The 21,646-nt window shown below is 41.5% G+C and overlaps 1 long non-coding RNA gene across 1 annotated transcript in view; it reads right to left on the reverse strand.

The window, feature by feature from the left end:
• Window positions 1-21,381, reverse strand: part of LOC143413077 (uncharacterized) — a 94,982-nt gene extending 73,601 nt beyond the window's left edge. Inside the window, exons 1-2 of the long non-coding RNA XR_013093644.1 lie at window positions 21,070-21,381; window positions 19,696-19,846 (exon numbers count right to left, since the gene is read on the reverse strand). This is a non-coding gene — a long non-coding RNA (uncharacterized LOC143413077). The remainder of the gene's footprint in view (window positions 1-19,695; window positions 19,847-21,069) is intronic.
• Between the last annotated feature and the right edge of the window lie 265 nt (window positions 21,382-21,646).

Here is a 21,646-nt window from a genome sequence, read left to right on the forward strand (position 1 = left end):
CTATATATATTGTATTGCGTCATATCTCCAGTGTTTCCTCGGAGGGCGCTCTCTGCACCGGGGCTGTTATTGACCGTGGCTGCTGGGTCTCTGGGGTCCTCTCAGACTGGCTGGGGGGCTCCTTTGCCTCCCTCCTGCTGTGTGCCCAGCCTGGAGGCTGCGGTCTGTGACCGGCTCCCGGTGCAGACGGCTCCCTGTTATAGTGTTTCCTCACTTGGCTCATGCGAGCCCAGCCCAATTTTTACTCTTTAAGTGTGCGCGTGTGTGTATGTGTGTGTGGGTGGGGGGATATATGTGTATTGAGAGTGTGGGGAGTGAGTTGGAGGGTGGGGTGGGCTGCTTTTAACTATGTAAAGCACTTTGTGCTACATTTTCTCTGTATGAAAAGTGCTTTATAAATAAAGATTGATTGATTGATTGATTGATAGTCCAAGTTAACCTTCTGAAACTTGTATACAATCCCTGTTGCACATGCTCATTCCACAGTGAATTGGGCTGGACGTGTAGTTTTTTTCTATTAAACAAGCAAGTCCCCGATTGTCTATGTCAACTACATACTTATAAATATGGAAACAGATTTGGATCTGCTTTTTCATTAGCACATTACTGATCAGCTCTTATTCACTATCTTTAGGAGATGCGTAGAGAAATGTTAGTAAATCAGACACTCCTATTATCTTCAGTCGATGCTGTCATAGCCAATCAGAGTGTCTGATTAACAGGCTCGGCTACTCAGGGTTTGCATAAACAAACAAGCCTCATTCATCTATCCTGACAGTCTGCACCATTTATTTATTATCCTGTCAGAAATTCTCTTTGACTTTGGGGCACCGATCAGACAAATACAAGTACATACATTAACAAGAAGGCAGCATAACAGCATTAACAATGACTGGCATACAAGCAACACACACCTCATATCTCCTGGATCAGTTCAGTGTAGTTATACTGAAAGGTATAAACGTTCTGTGTGCATGAGGAGTCCCAAAGGTCAAACCTATAGTTCAGTCCTATTTACCTGAGAGAGGCACTTATGTTTGAATCGCAGTTTTTCTTCAGTTGCTGTCTCTAAAGAATCTGGTCTAAGTTTACTGTGGTGAGAGAAAAAAATGTATTGGCGACGTGTCAATGGACAAGCCTCCAGCTTTGAAAGGCTTGTTGCAGAATCCAAACAAGTTTCTGTGTTTTTCTCTCAGCATTATGGTTTGAAGTTCTGTTTTGCATGAAATCTGCCAAATTTCAATGTTTGCTGGTTTCCGTTGGGTTTTTTTGGACTAATATCCTCAACAGAGAGAACGGACATCTGTTTTGAGTGACATATACAATTAGCTGAGGGGATGCTGACTCTGTGTTTTGATAATAAAACTGTCATTTTTTTAAAATTTATCATCAACATTTACACATTGCATATTTATGTCTCAAAGGTTAACATTCCTCAGATGTAAATGAAGTGTTGTGCTCTGCAGTAAAAATATGCTGCCTGATGGTGATGAGTACAAAAAACTGATCAGCACTGAGGCATACATATGAGTACTGATGATGGTTTCATCCATGGTATAGAAATGACATCTCTAATGATATTTAAAAGCCACATTACCAGCATAATAAAAAGATTTTGGTCCTAATAGAAACTGATAAAAAGAGTGTCAGCTGTTGTTTAAAAATGGTTTGATTCGGGTCATTAATCCTTTAAATAAACATTTTATTGAGTTCATTGTTATTATAGCTTAGCAGTCATGACTTCATGATGAATTGATGGTAATGACTCTGCCATTTCCATATTTTGCAGACATGTGATATTCACCCATTGATAGTCTACAGTGTATGCTTGTGTACAGGATTAAAATCATTGGAGAACACATGTTTAGTTGTTTGTCATCAGCATATAAATCATAAGCTATACCGTGTATACTTGTGATGCAGTCGAGAGGAAAATGTACAGATGAAAAAGAGAGTGGTCCCCAAACTGAAGCCTTGTGGAGCACCTGAACAAACTTTATTTAAGAAACAAATTGAAAAAAAAAATCTCTAGTGTCTCGTTCAGTCATGTGACAGGTAGGAGGCACAGCATGACCACGATTCATCATTCTGTGACATCTTTATTTACATACGGTTGCTGTAATACACAGTCGGCTGCTCACAGCCCGACACACCAACAACAACACAATACAGGGCCCTAGTTCATTTATGTGCAGGTGAGGAGTGATGCACTGATTCCGTTCGGGTGTGCCAACCTCCCCCACAGACAAAGCCCCGCCACACTCCCATTTACTTATCACTGAAACATGTTGCTGACTCCTCTGTCACTTCTTTCAAATGATGTTTAGTTGATTTAAAAAACTTGACTATTATAAAATTTCCTCACCAGTGAATTGTTGTGAGGCATTCACATACGGCATAACTCCTTTGGTCTCATATTCTAAAACTAAAATGTAACAAAGTTGCTTTTGATTCTTTGCTTAAACTAAATTTGCTGATCAAAACTTTGAATTTTGATTACAATTCTTTCTCTTGTTTAACAACTTTTTAATACCAGACTGCATTTCAATTTATTACGGATCGAGCAAACTCCAGACTGACATGGATAAACATTAGAATATGCAACATATTTCTTCTCTCCTTGCAAATGTATATGGGATACCTGTGATACCTGATACGTAAATGTCTGCATGCTACAAATTTGTGTACCGCTGTTACTTTGAGTCAGCCAGCAGCCTTCATATAGACTCCAAGACTCATCATCTTCCTCATTAACAACATTAAATATTGAAACTTTATTTCAGTTTAGATCCAATTTTGCGTACAACATTAATTGCCAAAGCATGTGCCAGGGCACCCTGGTGGGCCCTGTAGGTTTCTAGTGTTGTTTAAAAATGCCATTTTAATTATGACGTTAAATAAATATAGATTTAACTATATATGTATTAAATTCAGCAGCAGAACTAAGAGAACTCATTTTTAAACTCATCTGATATGCAAAGAATTGACTTGTACTAGCAGCAAACATGTGCCAAACGTGAAACTTTTACTGGACAATCAAACTCAACAAGCAAATCATCAGAAGATCAAAATGAATTGAGGACAATACAAGGGACATAGTGCGATCAGAAGCTTCAGTGGTGATCACAGGTGTGATAAGCAGTTACTGTTTCAAAGGTACATTTGAAAATAGCTGGTTCACAGTATTAATTATCCCAGCACATCATCAAATTGATTACATTTCGATAAATAGATTTGCTTGAGGTGTATCGCTTGTGCTAAATTGTACTACATAAATAATTTGACCATCCTTTCAGTAGAAATTGAACCAGTTCAGATGAGCAAACAGCAGCAAGTCAAACAGTTCTTGTCTATGGTCATCAGTGGCTCTGATAACAGATGTGTAGGTACTACAATCGCATAAAATAAACCTACGTCACTAACACTGAATGCAGTATAATTATTTACTTGCTTGTATAGAGTGTTTTTGTGTCTTTAAGCCAACTCGGGGTATGATTAGGTGCAAAGAGCTGCTCTGTGTCTTATCAGGAATCAAGAAAAACATCTGTCAGTTTGAGCACTGCTCTTAGTACTTACTTCCTTTGATCTGAGCTCTCTGTAGAGAATACTGGAACTGATGTTTACTCGGGGGAGATGTTTGTACACCAAATCTGCCTGAAACCTAAGCACACTATAACACTATACATGTGCAGCCTGCTGGTACTGAATAATGGCATGAAGATCCTGTTTATTAATCTACACCACAGCCACCTGGTTCCCATGGAAGAAATAAACAGCTGATTTAATATTTATGTACTCAGTGCAACCCTTGATCTGTGATTACTTATACCACATCTTGCCAACAGAATAATTTCCCAGGAGAGCTGTTGTTTGGAATAAACAAACACATCTTTCAGTTTTATCTTATAGGTATTTTAGGCCGGCCCAGGCAAGTTTTACTCTGTCGTGGAGATAGAGCTTGATAGATACTACAAGACAGTATAAAGTAGCAGCTCTATAACTTTTCTGGAGGATGTTTTTTGTTTACTGAGGCTCAGGGCTTCAAAGGCATGGAGGATATTTTTTAATCCATCCATGAAATTTCAAATAATCCAAAAATAAAAAGATAATCCAAAGACAAAAAGTGTGTGTTGTGTCCACAATCATTGTTTAAGACACTGACATTGGAGGACATGAGGCAGGAAAAAGGTTTTAAAGATTAACTTACAGAGCTGTGGGAATCCTACAGGTAAAGCTACACGTAGAAAACATGAGCTTAACTTTTAGGGTCTGCAGGAGAATGAGAACGTGTATATATATATATATACACATATATATATATATATATATATATATATATATATATATATATATATATATATATATATATATATACACATATATATATATATATATATATATATATATATATATATATATATACACACACACATATACATATATATACATATATATATATATATATATATATATATATATATATATATATACACACACACATATATATATACATATGTGTGTGTATATATATATATATATATATATATATATATATATATATATATATATATATCAATTTTACTGGGTATGGAACTTCAATATCATGTCTCTAAAAGTGTCACCTGTCTGGTAGGGAAGAAGCCTGAGGTTGTTTTCAACATTCAGAGGTATCACCTAGATGCAGTTAAGCTCACCTCTACAAACTGTATTTGTTAAGGAGCCAGCATGTTGATGAGAGATAGCAAACATGGGTATACTTGTATATCCTCTCCAGTGCAGCGGATAACAGGGCTGCTTCTATGCACATTTGAGCCATGGAAAAGGTTCAGACCTTTGTTTAGGGAAAGAAAATCAAACACAGATCTACTTATTCTCAAACCAAAGCCTCAAACACTGAAGATCAAGGCCAGCACACCAAAGAACAAAGTGTCCATTTGTGTTTATTTCTACAATGCTAGCAGAATCTGAGAGGAAAGCAGACTTTAGCAATACTGGACATTAAAGTCCTCTTTTAAGGAGTAGGTCAAAAGTCGAACAGCCTGGAGACAAAAAGAGAATAAGACTCTTACATGTCAGCTAAGTTTAGGCACTCAAAATTCTAGTTCTCTTGGAAAAGCAAACTGGAAAATGAGGCTTTTAAATGTTACTTTAAGGGATCTTTTACCGCCATCCCACCATTACCAAAAATCTAAATGACAAGACAGATGAGTTTAGATGAAGGTTAGGGGAAGATGAGGAGATATGCACGGTTTTAGTGGATAGAGACCAGTTTCTTGTATGGTAAATGGTAAATGCCTACTTCCACAGTGACGGTCAGGGTTGGTGTCACTGACCTCTGGGATCTGAGTGAAACCAATCATTTCAAAGTGATTCATTTAAGCTACAAAATCTTAATTATGAGGCGATTAAAGTGTCCTATAAATAACCCGTCACTAAAAGCCAACCCCATAAACGTGCCCCACCGTCGGCGCCCTTCTCCATCATTCGAGTTGTTCCTCTCCTGTCAGCCGGAGAATCATGAGACGAGCTGCAGACTGAGAGGAGGAGACGGTTTTGTAATATCTGCTCCCCGTGGCCTTGCGTCTGGCTCTTAATGGCACTTCACAGCGGTAATGGTGCTGGGGGTTAATGTTGATGTGGATATGACTCTGCGTGTGTGTAGCCGACGGTCGGCCTGTCCTTCATCCCCAGAGCTGTAGCTCTTTATCAGCCCCGCTCTCTCGGTGTCTGAAAAGGGTTATGGGTGAAACCCGGCTACTCTGGATCGTGCCACAGGGCTAACACAGGGCTGTGGCTGCACTATTTTCCTCCCGTCTTTCCCAAACAGATGCATGTGCACGTGATGATTTAAAGGCCCAACAGCCCGCGAGCCCGGGCTCGGAGACGGTCGCGGTCCAGACTGATATCGATCCGCCGTTTCATTGCTTTGGTTTACGAGCTGCTCCAGTTTAATTGAACAGAAGTGAAGCTCAGAGATTTCACCTTTCCCAACGAGCACTGATGTGTGATTAGTGTAATGGGCCCGGACAGTGGTTCTTACATCATGCATCAAGTTTCTATCTAACAGATAACACACTCTTCATTTGCCTTGTTACTGTCACAGCATGTCAAGATCTCAGCCATGCTGAGAAATGCGTATTGATTTCCAGCTCCAGCATGAAAGCACGTTTTGCTTTCATTGTGGCGAGAAATAATTTTCTAGTGTTTTTATCACATCAAGCTAAAAGAAAGTCATACACAATTCATATCCAGACTTTATAGGGAGTAAATACCTAGCTCTTCATCTACTGCTGTTTCACCCCATCTGCATGGACTGAGATCCAACAGCCATCTGGCTCTTTCTTTATTCTCCCAAATTGATCTACCACTCAGCTAACCCTCCCCACACAGAATATATATGACTTCACCCTCCCATTCTCCAGTTAACCCACAGCAAATCAGCCATTTAAGTTTGGGAGCTTGGCCAAGGCTATATCTCAGAACAGAAAAAAAAAGAGGGAGCGAGGTGAAAATTTGGGTCTATGACTAAAAGCGTTGGCTTGCACCCAGCTCCACAGTCAGGGTTAAGGTAGCTACAGCTAACAACTCTGGATGTGTGAGCTCACAGCAGACATTGTGTATGCATGTGTTTCCCAGCATCCCGGTGTTGGGTTTCAGTTTTCGTGCTGATGGGAGGAAACGCTGATTTAATTTCAGCCTCCTTGGAGCGCTTGATTTATAACCCTCGATGCTTTGAGATAATACACTATGGCCGGGCCGCATTAGCTGAGAGAGCAGTGAGAGTTAACCTCTTAGATGGGTTGCCAGTGATCTTGTGGATGCTAAGGTTAGAGTCAGGTTAACGTCCACTCTGTTTTATGATTTATTTATTTTTTTTGGCAAATTGAAAAGCTTTTAATAAAAAAGTTGTCAAGATGGATAAGTCTTCATTTGAAAGGTAACATCTTTGGTTTCTGAATAGTTCCCTGTTTAGCATGTGGCTAAAATACAACAATGATTGCTGGGACAGGAATGTCACACAGGAGGGTTGAACAGTTTAACCCTCTGAGGTTTAAAAAAAAAAAAAAAGGGTCTGAGGTAAATCTTTAATGGTGTTCTGTTGAAGTCATTTGTTTTTGTAAACGTTTTTAAGGATTTGGATTTTCACCAGTGATGACTTAGATCTCAAAGAGTTCTTGCCCTTTTGGCTGCTCTCTTTAGGGGTCACCACAGCAGATCAGCTGCTTCCATCTAGCATCCTTCAATACATCCATGAATCTTTGCTGTGGTCTTCCACTTTTTCTAATCCTGGAAGCTTCAAATTCAGCATCCTTTATGCATTACATCTACTTTCTGTCCTCCAAACATATCCAAACCATCTCAGTCTTGCCTCTATAACTTTTCTCCAAACTGAGACTATCTGACCTGTCCGTGTGATCTGCTCCTTTGTAATATTGTCCATCCTGGTCACTCCCAGTGAAATTCTCTGCCCCCAGTCTTTTTGTCAGCGTCAGCATATTTAGAAAAAAAATTGAATTCCTTTTAAAAGAAGTACAATGTGTTTGACAAGTCTTAAAAAAACATTTGCATTATATATGGTTCATTTTAGCAAGTATCCTGTTTTATTGTGAAGAGCTTTGTAAGAGGAAGTGAATGTGGTTGTGATCTGTAGCAGGACTGAGAGAACTTGCAATGGAAAGTACAAGATGTTTGTGCAAGTGTGCATGAATGAGCTGGACTCTCTGCTCGACAGTCTTTATCGTTGCGCACATTTTGCGAACTGTCCACCGAGCAGCTGCTCACTTTTGTTTTAGTTCTCGAGCCCGCGCTCTCGAACTAAAACATGTTTTCTCTACAGAAAACATCCTCCACCCTTTGGAGGGGGAAATGGTGCAGTGAAACCATGCTAGCCCAGAGCTATAAGAACCCAGAGTGATGTTTAAACTGAGTGTATGCTGTCCCAGCCTCTGTTTCTACCTGTTCATGCTTCTAAAGTAGAAGCTCTGTGGGGATCACTTTAACGTCTCTTTGTCCTGGTTTTATCTTTGCATTGTGCTGTTGGTTTTGTCCTCTTATGGTAAAAACCCAAAAGAGATCATACATGAAAATCATTGCAGGTCATTTTCTGTAGTAATGCAAAACTAATCCAAAGTGCAAATGTAAAAAATTACTTTCTCTGGCGAGTAATTAAGCAACATACTGCATTACTTTAAAGAAAAGTAACAAATAATGTGTTTAAAACAATTCTTTTGAGTAGCAACCTCTTAGTGCTTTCTTTGGAGACGAGCAGAAGGGATTTTGTGGGAAAATGTTTTTGTTTGCCAGTTATATTGATTATTTTCTTCAGACACAATATTCAGTCCAAATTAGTTGAAGGCGTTTCACACGTATTAACAGATTTTGATCCAACTTCAGTGTGATATACACGATGTACATTAGGATTCATGCTGTGTTGTAGACATAAGCGATTCATGAACAGAGCTGAAGCCGACATGAGAGGCTTAGATATCAAACTGAGGCATATTTGGACTGCAAATATGTTTCTGACAAAAGGAAATAAGATTTTGGATGATTATTATTAGAGGGAATTTTCTCCATCTGCTCTGCAGATTTATTTTATGGAAGCGGGATGCTGGTTTCATGCATATAAAATGGAGAGGAAAAGGGAAAGACAGACAGCCAAATAGATGCTCATCCTACTCTTGACCACACGCTCATCTCCTTTTTGACCATGGATCTCCACGATGGGCTCTCGCAGTTTTATGGCCTATAACCATTCTGGGCTATAACACGAGATGTCATTATACATTCCACGGCAGAGTGGCTCTCCTCGTCTGTTCTGTGCTATTGAGCAGCAGGGTGATCTTCAAAAGGAGACAAGCCAAAGACAGGTCCCCCAGAAAATGAGATGCTAAGGTCATTAACTTTTATCCTTCAACTAGGTTATGGGTTTAAGCGGGACCATCGAGGCTCCTCTCAACAATCTGGCCCCGCTCTGGCTGAGGTGAATTGTGGGAGGCGAAGCTCACAGAGAAAAAAAACTGGACTGCGGTCCTGGATTAGTTGAGCACTTTTCCTAATTTCCCTGTTGGTTTGAGAGCAGCTCTCTTACAGTGTCAGAGCAGCATTACTATGCTAGCTTTGGCTCTTATGCTTTAATAGAAACTATTCAACCATAACTCACTAATGGGCTGTGGGTCATCCTTGGGTCAACATGGAGTCATGAATAAGAGCCACACTTTAAGTCAGGAAGTCTTCCAACCTAAATGTCCGTATATGGTAGGAGGTTTAATTCTCCTCTCTGATATGACCCGTGGTAGCATCAGGAGTGAAACCAATAAAAAACAGACTAACTAACCCTTCTGTGATGTCACAGGCATATGGTGAGTATCAACCACCAAAAGTAACTTGTGTTGCTTTTGGAAACGTCTGTTTAACCGTTTGAGTTAAATTAAGGATTTTGTTTTTGTTTTGGTCTCTGTTGCAAAGGTGAAAAAAGGACATGAAATAATCAGGGCGTCAGTACACCTGCCTGCTTATTCATTTAAAACATAACTTTATAATAACTATGTAAATAATGGTTATTGATGCACAGCAGAGATTTTGGGTTAGCAAAATGTGTTTTAACTTTACAGGAATCATGCACATAATGTTCATTGATGGTTTACAAATTTTGAATGAATTAGTTAATTAGTTAAATTATATTAATAATCATTTCCATTTTATTCTTCTGGATTTTTATTCAGCATTGTATGTCATGGTCTTGGTGAGTGGCTGTATTTTTCAATAGAGCTGGAGTTTCCAACCCTGGGTGGAGCCACATCATGCCATTCACGGTCTGCACCTGTTTGCCATTTGGACTTACCTGCATATAAGACCAGCGCTCTCAATGAGTCCTTGCCAGATCTTCTCCTGACCTGCAAACCCTCAAGTCTAGTCCACCATTATACTCTCAGCAATACTCACAACTTCCTGTTGCTGGTCTGCTAGATAATCATTTACTGCCAAGCGCTGTTGGATTTACATTCACCTGCCTTCCTGCCACTCCTCGAAGGATTCACAGAAAACACCCCCTCTGGACCACTTAAACTGCTTCATAAACTAGTTCATGTTTCATAGTTTCTAGTTCATAGCTCACGTTCAGACATGTTGCTCGCATTCATGACTATTGGGTTCATACCCATCACCTGATTGTTCAGAGTGATTTGTAAATTTTGTTATTCCATTAAAACCTCTTTCGTCCATGTTGTGTCTGCGTTTGAGTCCATCCTGCTGGTTATTTGGCTGCCCAGCCATAAAATTGTATTGATTAACTTTTATTGACTATTTGCTTATGTATATCTTGTCTTTTTATACTTTTTAGTTTATTAGTGTTTTTTAATTCATTTTAAGTGTACTTAATAAGTCACAACAAATAATTTACAATCTTATCAGCAAGTGAAGCTCTTTGAGCATCACTTACTTAGACTTAGTTCCTTCTGCGCCAGATGGCGCATTGGGCGGCAAGGGATCGCCAACGAGCTGGGTTTGCAGCCTCATCTTCAGGCTCATCCCATGAAATATCGACCGCTTTCAGGTCCTCAATGAATGACCGTCGTCATTTTGGTCGTCCACGGCTCCGTGACCTCCGGGCAGGTCTCCACGACATGGCTATCTTCGGTAGTCATTACGGATGTTGGCAAAGAACGTGCCCGGCAAAACAAAATCGTCGCTCCAATACCATGTCCGCTAGCGGTCGTGGGGCAGTGCACTGAAGGACCTCCTCGTTGGTAACATGATCTCAATACGAAATCTTGAGAATACGTCGGAGGCCGCGCTGTTGGAAAACATTCAGTCGTCGGGTGATTGTTGCCATGGACTTCCGTGTTTCGCTCGCATAGATAGCCATTGGTACGACTATCGTATTGAACAAACGGACTTTGGATGATATCGAGATGGTGGTCGACCTCCAAACAGGATTCAAGTTGCGCATGGCACATGCTGCCTTTCCGAGCCGACAGGCATTGTCCTTGTCTGTGCCACCGTCCGGTGTTATCACACTGCCCAGATTCATGAACTGATCGACTTCATCAAGCGGGTGGTGGCCAACGAGTACCGGAGTATTCGCTCTGGCATAACCAATACGCATGACTTTGCTTTTGGCAGCGCTGATCCACAGTCCGATCTTTGACGCTTCCTTTTCCAGTATGGCGGTTGAGCATCACTAATCTAACATAATAGAAAAAATAATAAAATAATAAAGACTAGTTTTTGCTGTTAACTCCACCCTCTCTTCTAAGTATGGTCATTTCTAGCTCAAAAAAACAACATGTGGCAATCAAAAGGTCAACACTAAGAGGAAGTAATCTCATGGAGACTTGCCCATCTTTAATATACAGTCTATGGCTCGGATAAATGCTTGAATCCAGACAGTGAAAAAAATAAAATAACATTGATGTGTTGGCGCTATACTGGGCAATATTAAGATTTAAACTATGCACAAGCACAAAGGCTTCTGATTGATTTCAATATTCTCAAATTTCTGCTGAGTAAAACTAACCAAAGAAATTTATGCAAGCTGACTTTTTGAAGCTATGCCTCTAACTGCAGCCATATAAGTGGATGTTTGAGACATCGAATCAGACCCCGGCGGTCCTGCTGCGTGCCTCGGTGCCAAGTGCTTGTCTTTTTCCTTCACCTGTCACTTCTCCATTTCCTCCCCCATCTCTGGTGTTATTATTTTATTTTTACCACTTTTTTCCCTCCATCTCTGAATGGAAAGCAAAAATAAGCTGATCATGTGACTCCAAGTGTCTCGTGGGAGCTGAGGAGGAACACACAGTTCAAGGAGAAACCAATAAAATCAACAATGAAATAATATCACTGCTACATTTAGTAAGGGAGCATGTGAGGGAAAAGTTTCTAGGATAATTTATGAACTTCACAGAAAAACCCCAAGCTAAGAAGTCAAATTTAGATGTAAGGATTTCAGCGTGGATCTAAGGTAACCCCTGTTAGAGCTATGCACCAGAGACTTTTTTATTTTATTTTTTTGCGCATAAATTTTAATTTTTCACAACAACAATCTCAAGAAGCCTTATGTCTTTTAAAGTAAAGACCCTACAACACGGACAATCCTAGGCTACGTCCACACGTACACGGGTATTTTTGAAAACAGAGATTTTCCGTTTTCTCTTTAAAAAATAATCCCGTCCACACGTTAAGGCAGAAATGAAGGAAAATGCTGCTAGGAACATGCCAAAACAACAGGTGGCGATATATTCCTAACCGTGCAGAAATGTTGGCCAATCAGAAGTCTAGAAGCCTCGGTGGGAAAAAGTAAACAAAGCTGGGGGATAGAAGCAGAACCGAGTCGTATGTATGTAGGGACAGTAACTGTGTGTGTATATGTAAGCATTTAAACACTGCAGAGACTACAATTAACAGTAATAGTATTGTAGTAATTTACTTCACCGAAACAACGTGACGCACAGTGTGACGTCAAAAAATGCGCACAACTTCGACGCTGCGTTTTCTCCGTTTTTCTCATCCACACGTGAATGCAAAAACTGAGTTTTCAAAAATATCCACCATGGCCGGAGTTTTTAAAAATCTCCGTTTTCAGTGACCGAAAACGCCGTTTACGTGTGGACGAAAGGTGCAAACACATAGAAAAATCTGCGTTTTCAAAAATACCCGGGTACGTGTGGACATAGCCCTAGCCAAGCAGCACTTGGTGAAGGAGGGGAGGTAGAACTCCCTTTTAACAGGAAGAAACCTCCAACTGAACCTCAGTGGGGGTTTTTTGTTTTTGTTTTTGTATAATTCTTTAGGGCTTAAATCTGGAGTTATGAGCTACCTAGTTGATTTGGTTAGCAAGCAGCATCCATAGTGTTACAACACAAAGGCACACATATGGGCAGATTAGAGCTAATTAAAACACTCATAAAACACCTGAATTTTTCATTTTACAGTTGCACCAACAGCACAAACACCAAACTCCCAGCTAGCAACTAAAGCTGCCTGTCAGTCAAATTGGCTCCACCCCTAACCCCAGCATATGGATGAGTATCAGGCTCTAAACATGTTTATTTCTGCTGTAAAGTCAGACACAGAAGTCTGACTCCCTGCTCCAGAGTTGGATGCTTGATATTATACACAAATACTTTACTTTCTCTATAGGCTGGAAGAAGGAAATACCATTCTCTGCACACCAATGCAGCTCTGCCGTCCTATCTGTGCCGCCTCAAAATTAGCAATTAGCATTTATATAGTACCACAATAATCCCGAGCAACAGAAAATTGCCACGTGTGGGTCTAAGAATGTTTCTAGTGTAAACGCTGATTTGATAGGATGAAAAGTGACGGAGTCATTGTTGGTTTTATTTATTTTACGGTTGGACCATTGTGTCTTTGTCCTTACTGCCGTGGCTTTCATATGTGCGTGAGCTCCATGTGAGTCTCAGCCTGCTCATTTCCCTGCAGGTCAACTCCCACTCACACGAACACAACGGCAAAGAGGGAGGGTGGGAGTGAACGAGTGATGGAGGGGGGTGACTGTGAAAAAGTGATAGAACACCAGCAGTTGAGGGAAAGCGTACAGTAGGCGTGTGTGTGTCTGTGTGTGTGTGCATGTGTGTCTGTGTGTGTAAGCCGGCGAGCATGCTGCAGCATGTCTCAGCTACAGAGACGGCACAGAGAAGCAGAGCAGCAAATGATGACAGTTCAGGGATGAGCCCCGAGCTGTCAGCAGAAATGGAAATAAAAAGGGCTGTGAGTGGCCCCACAGCAAGTCAAAGTGACAGCCATGTAAATAATATTGGCGGAATATGCTGCAATTTAGGCATAATTTACCCTCCGCCCCTCCCTGGCAGAACGGGAGGAAAAATGACAATTTGTCCTTTGAAGGTTGAAATGAGCATTTCAGGCTTGCAGGAAGAAAAGGCCTGTGTTAGCTACAGTAAGGGCACTGTGGCGAGAGCCTGAGCAGGCCCCTGTGCGCTTCCTGCTCCGCTGCTCGGTCCGGGCTCTGAAAATCATTACGGCAACCATCTGTCTGTCGTGACCTTGGCATATATTCACTTCACATTTATGGCGTTTAAACCGAAAACAGATGCAAAGGGCCTTTAAAGGGAAGTCTGATGCACCACTCGCGGCTAATGGCTCAAAAGTGTGAACGCTGCCTTTGAGGGGCCCAACTCTGCCACCGCTATCAAATGAAAATACCGTACAGAGCTGGCAGCCGAGGCCTCGTTAGCAAGGCCAGCCAGAGCACTTACCAACTTCTATTACCGTGAAGTGACGGATCTTTTGACGAGGAATGCACTTCCTGGTAAGGTCGCGAAGTGGCACCAGAAACCCTGCAACGGCTCTGCAACTGCAGAGAAACAAAATAATGCTCCCTGTGCAGCAGATCACTTAATATTCAGGATAAATCAAAAGCATAACAGCCTCTTTTATGATTGCTCTTTTGATAAACCCTATTAGCCATTCGTACCATGCAAACTCCAGAAGTCTGAAATGATTCCGAAGATTCTTTGGACTTTATTCAGACATTCATATAAATAATTCCTATCAGGTAAATACATTGTGGAGGTAAAACTCTTGCTGCAGCCAGGTTTCCTGAATTGACTGCTGGCTCTCCTCACTGCTCAGAGAAACTGTGACTGTGTGGTAGAGGAGCTCATCTACTGATTGGATGCTTGAATGTTTGTTTACCAACCTGCATATGAAAGTGTCCTTGAGTAAAAAAGCTCCAACAATGGGCGCATGAGTGTCAGAATTGGACCACGGAGCAATGAAAGAAAGTGCCCTGCTCTGATGAATCACATTTTCTGACATATACAGGAGCGTGTGTGTCAGTTACCTGGAGAAAAGCTGGCATCAGGATGCACTATGGGAAGGAAGCAAGCTAGCAGATGCAATGTGATGCTTTGTGCAATGCTCTGCAATGCTGCAGACCATACACAGCTTGTCATGGAAACTATGTATGCTGACAAGCAACTTAAAGAAGTCCAGACGCTTTTCTTTGCAAGCTCCTTTGACTACGATGACCTGGATGACTGAGAACCTTCACAGACATATGTATGCTGACGGCTGTGGCCTCATTCAGTAGGATAGTGCTCCCTGCCACAAAGCAAAAATGGTTCGGGAATGGTTTAAGGGGAACCAGCAACAAGTTTAAGGCCTTGACTTCACCTCTGAACTCTCTAGCTCTCAATCTAGGGATGTGCTGGACAAACAAGTCTGAACCATGTTGGCCCCACCTCACAATTTACAGGATCTGTTTTAACATCTTGGTGCCAGATACCACAGCACACCTTCAGGGGTTTAGAGGAGTCTATGTCTTGATAGGTTAGGGTTATTTTCACACAGGATATGTCTGATCAGTCTGTGATATACATGTGTTTATCCTGAAGTCTGTGAGAGTGAATCAGAGCATTTAATACGGGGAAAACAAGGAGAAAATCCCTCATGTAATTATCGTGTCGCTCTTAAAGAAGTTGGGAGGTGTAAACTTGTGACACTTGATGAAGGAACCAGAGGAAACGTTGAACAGATGGAATAATGTCAAGCAATTAGAATATTGGATTTCGGGACCTTTCCCTCCATCGCGTTGTTGTTTATTTCCAATAAACAGATGCAGCTTGAACACACTGAAACAATTATGTTCAAATCCTCGCAGCTCGCAGACAGCTCCAGGTCAAACAGTGCTTACAAATAAATCTTCAGTGTTTGTTTTTCCCCTCTTTTGGATTTGTCACATATGACAATTTAATAAATGCCAGAAAGTTTGAAAGAAGTAAAAGCTCATGTGGTACTTGATGTGAACTGGTGACACTACTAGTTGTGTTTCACTTTCAGTGTCTATCAGCGTCTCTTGCATCTGCTGTTTTAAACAATTGCTTGTTTTTGTTGTTTTTTATTAACATGTCACTGCAGGAAGATCTCAGGTTGGAAAAGGGAAGAAAAATGATGGCTGCACATGCCTAATGTCGTGTCCTGTGGTATCTGGTAATGTACCCTGTGGATCGAGTGGATTTTTGGGGCAGGGCTTCCACCGCATCCTGCAAGTACTCACACAGATTGAAATCCGGTGGTTTGGAGCTTTGTTATCATGGACTTTGAACAATCAAACTAACATCTATATAAATCCTAACAGCTGCAGAACATTGTGCTGTAATAATATCAATAATGTTACAACTACACCAGAAATAACAGCAAAACCTTTTGGCTGAACTTGGATCCGCATGCAAAACAAATGGTGAAAAAACAAAACAAAACTCAGCAGCGTGGTTTGTGTTTGGTTTATTTACAATCCAATAATGATTAAGATAAGTCAATAAATGTTTGGGTTACTAGGGCCAAAAATCAAATAATCAAAAGATTTAATCAAACCATCAAACCTGATTTTTAACAACATAAAATGAGCAAAAACATCTGTTAACAAAGAAGGCCAAAGTCCAGCTTTCAAGTTGCCATCACGCTACATTTGCAGCCAATTCCAAGAGCTGCACATCAACAACATGTTTCAGGAGCCAAGCAGCTAGAAACGCTCACCCTGGGGCTTCCCGTGCAGCTCCAGTGATGTTCACATTCAATTCAGGTGTGACTGATCATGCACTCAGATTGGCTGCATGTGTAAGGTGGGTGTAGCCACCCTGATGTCAGCCTTTAATAGAGTTAAACTGAAGGCCAATGTCTAAGACATGTTGGGTTTTCTGAGCCAATAATTATATATTTGGACAGGAGCTCCCTGCCAGGATCTGATATTAATGCACAACTAGTACAGAAAGCTCAAAGCCTGCCAAATGCTCTACATTCAACCAAGAGGTTACAAAGTTCTACTAACAGTAGATTTACGATTCTTTTATTTTGCCATGTTTGCTTTAACACACTGGGGATTTCTCAGACTTCCAACAAACACCGTAGCTTTATTTCTTCTGTCAAATTCTCTATAATTCAGCCCACTGGGCTCTAGGTCCTCACTGATGATGACAAGGAACCCTAACTACACACCCAATTTGAAAAGAAAATAACAAGAGGAAGAAAGTGACTTTTTTTTTAGTTCCTTGCTTGACTTCCAGAACTTGTGAGAACAAATTTCTAAAATAAAAAACATATTTTGACCTGTTCACGTATGAGAACTTTGACCTCAGAGCTTTAATGTCAGTTTGGTGTCTCTCTTCACGGACTCGAGTTTTAGCCTAATGTCTGAACAACTCAGCATCTCTTTTCTCTTTCATTCTCATCCTCGAGGTTCAGGGAAGCTGTCACTGCCTGAGCCTGGTCCTAGTAGTTCTTCCTCCCCAGCACCGCTGCTTGTTTGTTTGATTGTTGAGTTTCTTTCTCTAACATTGTAATTTAGGACAGTGGTCCCCGACCCCCGGGCCACAGACCTGTACCCATCCGTGAGTGGTTTGGGCCGCAAGAGTTGAGGCTTGGGTGTGGTTTTTGGGGTTTTTATCGTTAACTCTGTTTCCCTGGGTCTTTTCCTGTGTTGTAGTTGTGTGTCTTATTTTGAAATAAATATTTACGCATTACCTTAGCGACCAGAGAGCATGGAGGCAGAGAGGAGGATGTTATTCTCAATGTTGTTGGCGCATTTCAGGAGGACGCTGCTAATAAAGTTACACAATTACACGCGTTCGTGAAATCGCGTTTATTATTATATTTACAAAACACCACAGTTTTTGCCTTGGTCGTATCATTTTATTTTGTTGTATTTATCAGCAAGACTTTAAAAGCCAGTCTGTGAAAATATTGTCTGACATTAAACCAGTCCGTGGCGCAAAAAAGGTTGGGGATCGCTGGTCTAGGGTACCTGATAGGATGGATGACTGGATGGATTGCGTAATGCGGCTTTGTATTATTGTAGGATCTTTACCTTATGGTATAAAGCGCCTTGAGGAGCCTGCTGTTATGATTTGGTGCTATAGAAATGAACTGAAATTTAACTGGATGGATGGATTGCATAATGTTGCTTTGTCCAGGGCCTTTCGCTTGTACATTACTATTGATTCATTAACCTACCACTTTTTCAGAAACGACTCCTCCGGTGAACTTTGACTCATTCAACACGTCACAAACCTCTAAACACATTGTTCAAAGATGCCAAGCTTAAATTCATCTTCCACAAACCACATCCGGGCTTCCCTCCTCTCTGGATTACCTTTATCCTCGCACAGACAGATTAAGTTATCGGATCTTAACAAGGAACCAGAGATCCAGTGTCCATTTTTTTTCCAGTGCTTTCATGCGCAACACTGGGCCCAGTCTGCCCTCAGGAGCTGATTAATCTGTACGCCATCCCCAGGCTGCAGCCCTGCTCTGCTCTCTCTGCTCGCCTCACAACGCCACAGAAACCCACAAGGTGCAATCCAACACCCCTTAGAAGTTCTCTCCTGCTGAGTGGGAGTATTGTGGAGCAGCTCAAACAAACACCAGTGTGTGTGCCAACAGAGGTTCCCAAAGGAGCCGGGGAGAGGTGAATGAGGAAAAACGGCGGCTACTCCTCCTCGTGCACTCTCACCTCCCACTACCTTCAGCCCGGGGAAAGTGGGAAAGTTTTAGAGAAGTGAAAGTTAACAGTAGTAGCATGTAGATCATGGCCAGATAAAGCATCTCATTTATATATTTTCAAGAATGAAAACAGAAGCATGCAACTGTCTTCAAAGGCAAACACACAGAGACGCTCTCTGTTGATTGTTGTGTCCCCGGAGAGGGGATTCAGGACGGCCCGAGCCACGGAAACCGCCTAGATATAAACACACACTCTGAGATGTGTCTGAGTTTGCCACATCTGTGCTGTCAGAGGACAAAATACAGCTCTACACATTTTACTTTTAAGAAAAAGCCAAAGAGTCTCGGAGAAGGCTTACAGGAAAATTACACATCTCTGTAAAGTGATCGGAAAGCAAATAGAGATTTAATATAAAAAGCTGATATTCATCAGTGGATGTCAGCCTGTACTTTTCATGTGAAAGATTCATACGTCTGTTTATTTATGAGCTTGTGTTTATTTATATTTACTCCGTGTGTGCGCCTGCCAAAATCAATGCTTTCCCCCCGTTTTTACCTCCTTTCTCCCACATCTCACTCCTGTGGATTATTAAGTGGCTTCTGCCTGAGTTTAATTTGGAGGCGACCCACAGCTGGGCTTTTTTAATCCCTTTAGATTTATGGAGGCTGCGCTCGCAGATGGGGCTGTTGCAGAGCGAGGGGCGCGGGCGGCAGCCGCGGGCCGGAGAAAATGAGAGGACGGAGAAGCGGCAGAAAGAAGTGGAGAAGGCAGGTCTGCAGCCAGTCACCCCTCACACTTTTATTGGCTGCCATTAAAGCACTTACAGTTAGCCGGGGCAGGGGAGGACCTCGGGCTCCACTCACCCTTATCCACTCTCAGACTGCCTTAAAGCACTCCGTCAACATCCTGCTTTCTCTTTAGGCACTTTCAAAAAAAAATCCACCTTCTTTTCTATGTTCTCCCACTCACCTTTCCCTCCCATCCTGACCTCAGGTAAGTCATGTTTGCTTTAAACTTTTCACACAGGATTATGGGAAGAAAAGTGGGCCCCTGCCAACCGTGAAAGAGGTCCTTTCAACAGGATGCAAACACCAACATTTCCCCGTCTACACAAGCATGTTGGAACACCTCAGAGGAAGTGCGCTCACAGGGATTCGGAGATTAATGGCGGTTCACATCGGTGAATAGAATGACTATTCATGACGTTGTCTTACCTCTGTTTGTGCTGCATGTCATATGTTTGTCTGGCCGGCTGTGTGAGCGAGCACGACGGGAGGATTCCTGTGATGACAGTCCCAATCAATCATGCCAGCCACTGGAGTGCAGAGTTCAAGAGCCGCTCTGGCAACGGGCTTCACTGTGACGCTGCCAAGGCAAACAGACTGAACTGGAGTAATGATTGTCATTAGGCAGCTTTATGAATATTTATGACAAACATCTGCACGGATGCTACACAGCACTGCGAGTCCCTCAGTCAGACTGGCTGTGGAAGTGTCTACAAAGAAGCTACAGCTGATGTCTGACAATCCTCCAGTGGGGTTAAATGTCGCAGGTGAAGAGGCATCAGGCACCAGTAGGTAAACCAGGTGTCTGAGGTCACGCTGGGCACCTGCCGGCTTCTGGGAGCCAAAACCAAACACTAAACTGGACACAAATGGATGTTTTTCAGCTGCAGATGCTCACAAAGCCCAATGTGGTAAGATCATCAACATGCAACAGAGACTGTTGACATGTAGCTGCTATGAGGACACCGTTAAAATGTGAGGCCAAACTTTACCTTTACAGCTTCACTTCTCTGATTTTAACAAGCCAGAAGTGACGGTATATAGATGAAAGGGTAGAATCTGTTAATACTAGCAAGCTGCATACTTAATGGCAATGAGAGCTTCACACAGAGACAGATAATTAGTGCTCAGTAACATCCAAATAAAATCCTAGAATTTCACTCCTGCTACAGCACAGCCATTAGAAAAGTCCACCAGAGGTCTTTATTGTAAAGCAGCTGTAACAAAAGTTCTATTAGCAGTGCTGCTTAATATAAAAGCATTGACACAAGAACCTATGGACTTTTATTGATTCTTCCCCTAAACACCGCTGACTGTGGATCAGATTCCTGGGACTGTAAACTATAAAACACGTCATCCAGATGGTTGTAAAGCTAAATTTTTAAGCCTTGAATAGAGCTCCCATGTTGGTTTTTGGAGCCAGATGTGATCACAATTAGCTTTGCTAGGAAACTAGAGCAATACACAAGCAACGGTACCTGTTAATTAGCGCTCATGACCAGAGATGGGCAGTAACGCGTTACTTGTAACGCGTTACTGTAATCTGATTACTTTTTTCAAGTAACGAGTAAAGTAAGGGATTACTATTGCAAAATCGGTAATTAGATTACCGTTACTTTCCCGTAGAAACGCTGCGTTACTGCGTTACTAAAACCGTGATTTTTTTTGCGAGAATGTCTCATGACAGTGACGTAAGCAAGTGCGACGTTGGTGACAGCAGCTGTGTGCAGATCAACAATGGATAATATATCGAGTACAGGAGAGAGTATGAGCGTGCAGCGTTTAAAGTGTGGAAGTACTGACCTTACTTTGAGTTTGATTCCATAAAAAGTGACAAAAACATTAGCGTCCATCGTGCGTGGGAAGAAAACTTCTTTTTACAGCGAAAAAAACCCCTAAACTTCCGAGCAAGCACCGAGTAGCTACAACGTGATGGGAAACTCACAGAGACACTCGCGCAGATTCTTCAACTGACCGCAGCACACCTACACCAGGGTAACCCTCCGCCTACCCTGCTCCTGCTTTACAGGTGAAAATAGAGCAAAAGGACCGCTGAGTCTTTGACTTTATTTATTTTCTGCTGTGTTTTACTTGCATCTGTTTGAAAGAGTGAGTGAAAACACAAAAAATATTTTATTTTATGTGCTGGAATGTGTAGAAAATAGGTTTAAATGTTAAACTAATTTATGCAAGTCAGAGAATGTTGCATATAATTAAATGTTTTGCTTGATGCATAAAGTTAAAAGATTAAAACTGATAAAACAAGTTAAAAAAAGAGACTTTTCCATTTGATTACATTTTGTATGATGGATTATGTAGAAAAAGTAGAATTGGGCTGAAAGATCTATCACTTTATCACCTCTTCAGGTTGTAAATCGTG

The sequence above is a fragment of the Maylandia zebra genome, linkage group LG16, assembly GCF_041146795.1.
Source record: "Maylandia zebra isolate NMK-2024a linkage group LG16, Mzebra_GT3a, whole genome shotgun sequence".
Lineage (NCBI taxonomy): Eukaryota > Metazoa > Chordata > Actinopteri > Cichliformes > Cichlidae > Maylandia > Maylandia zebra.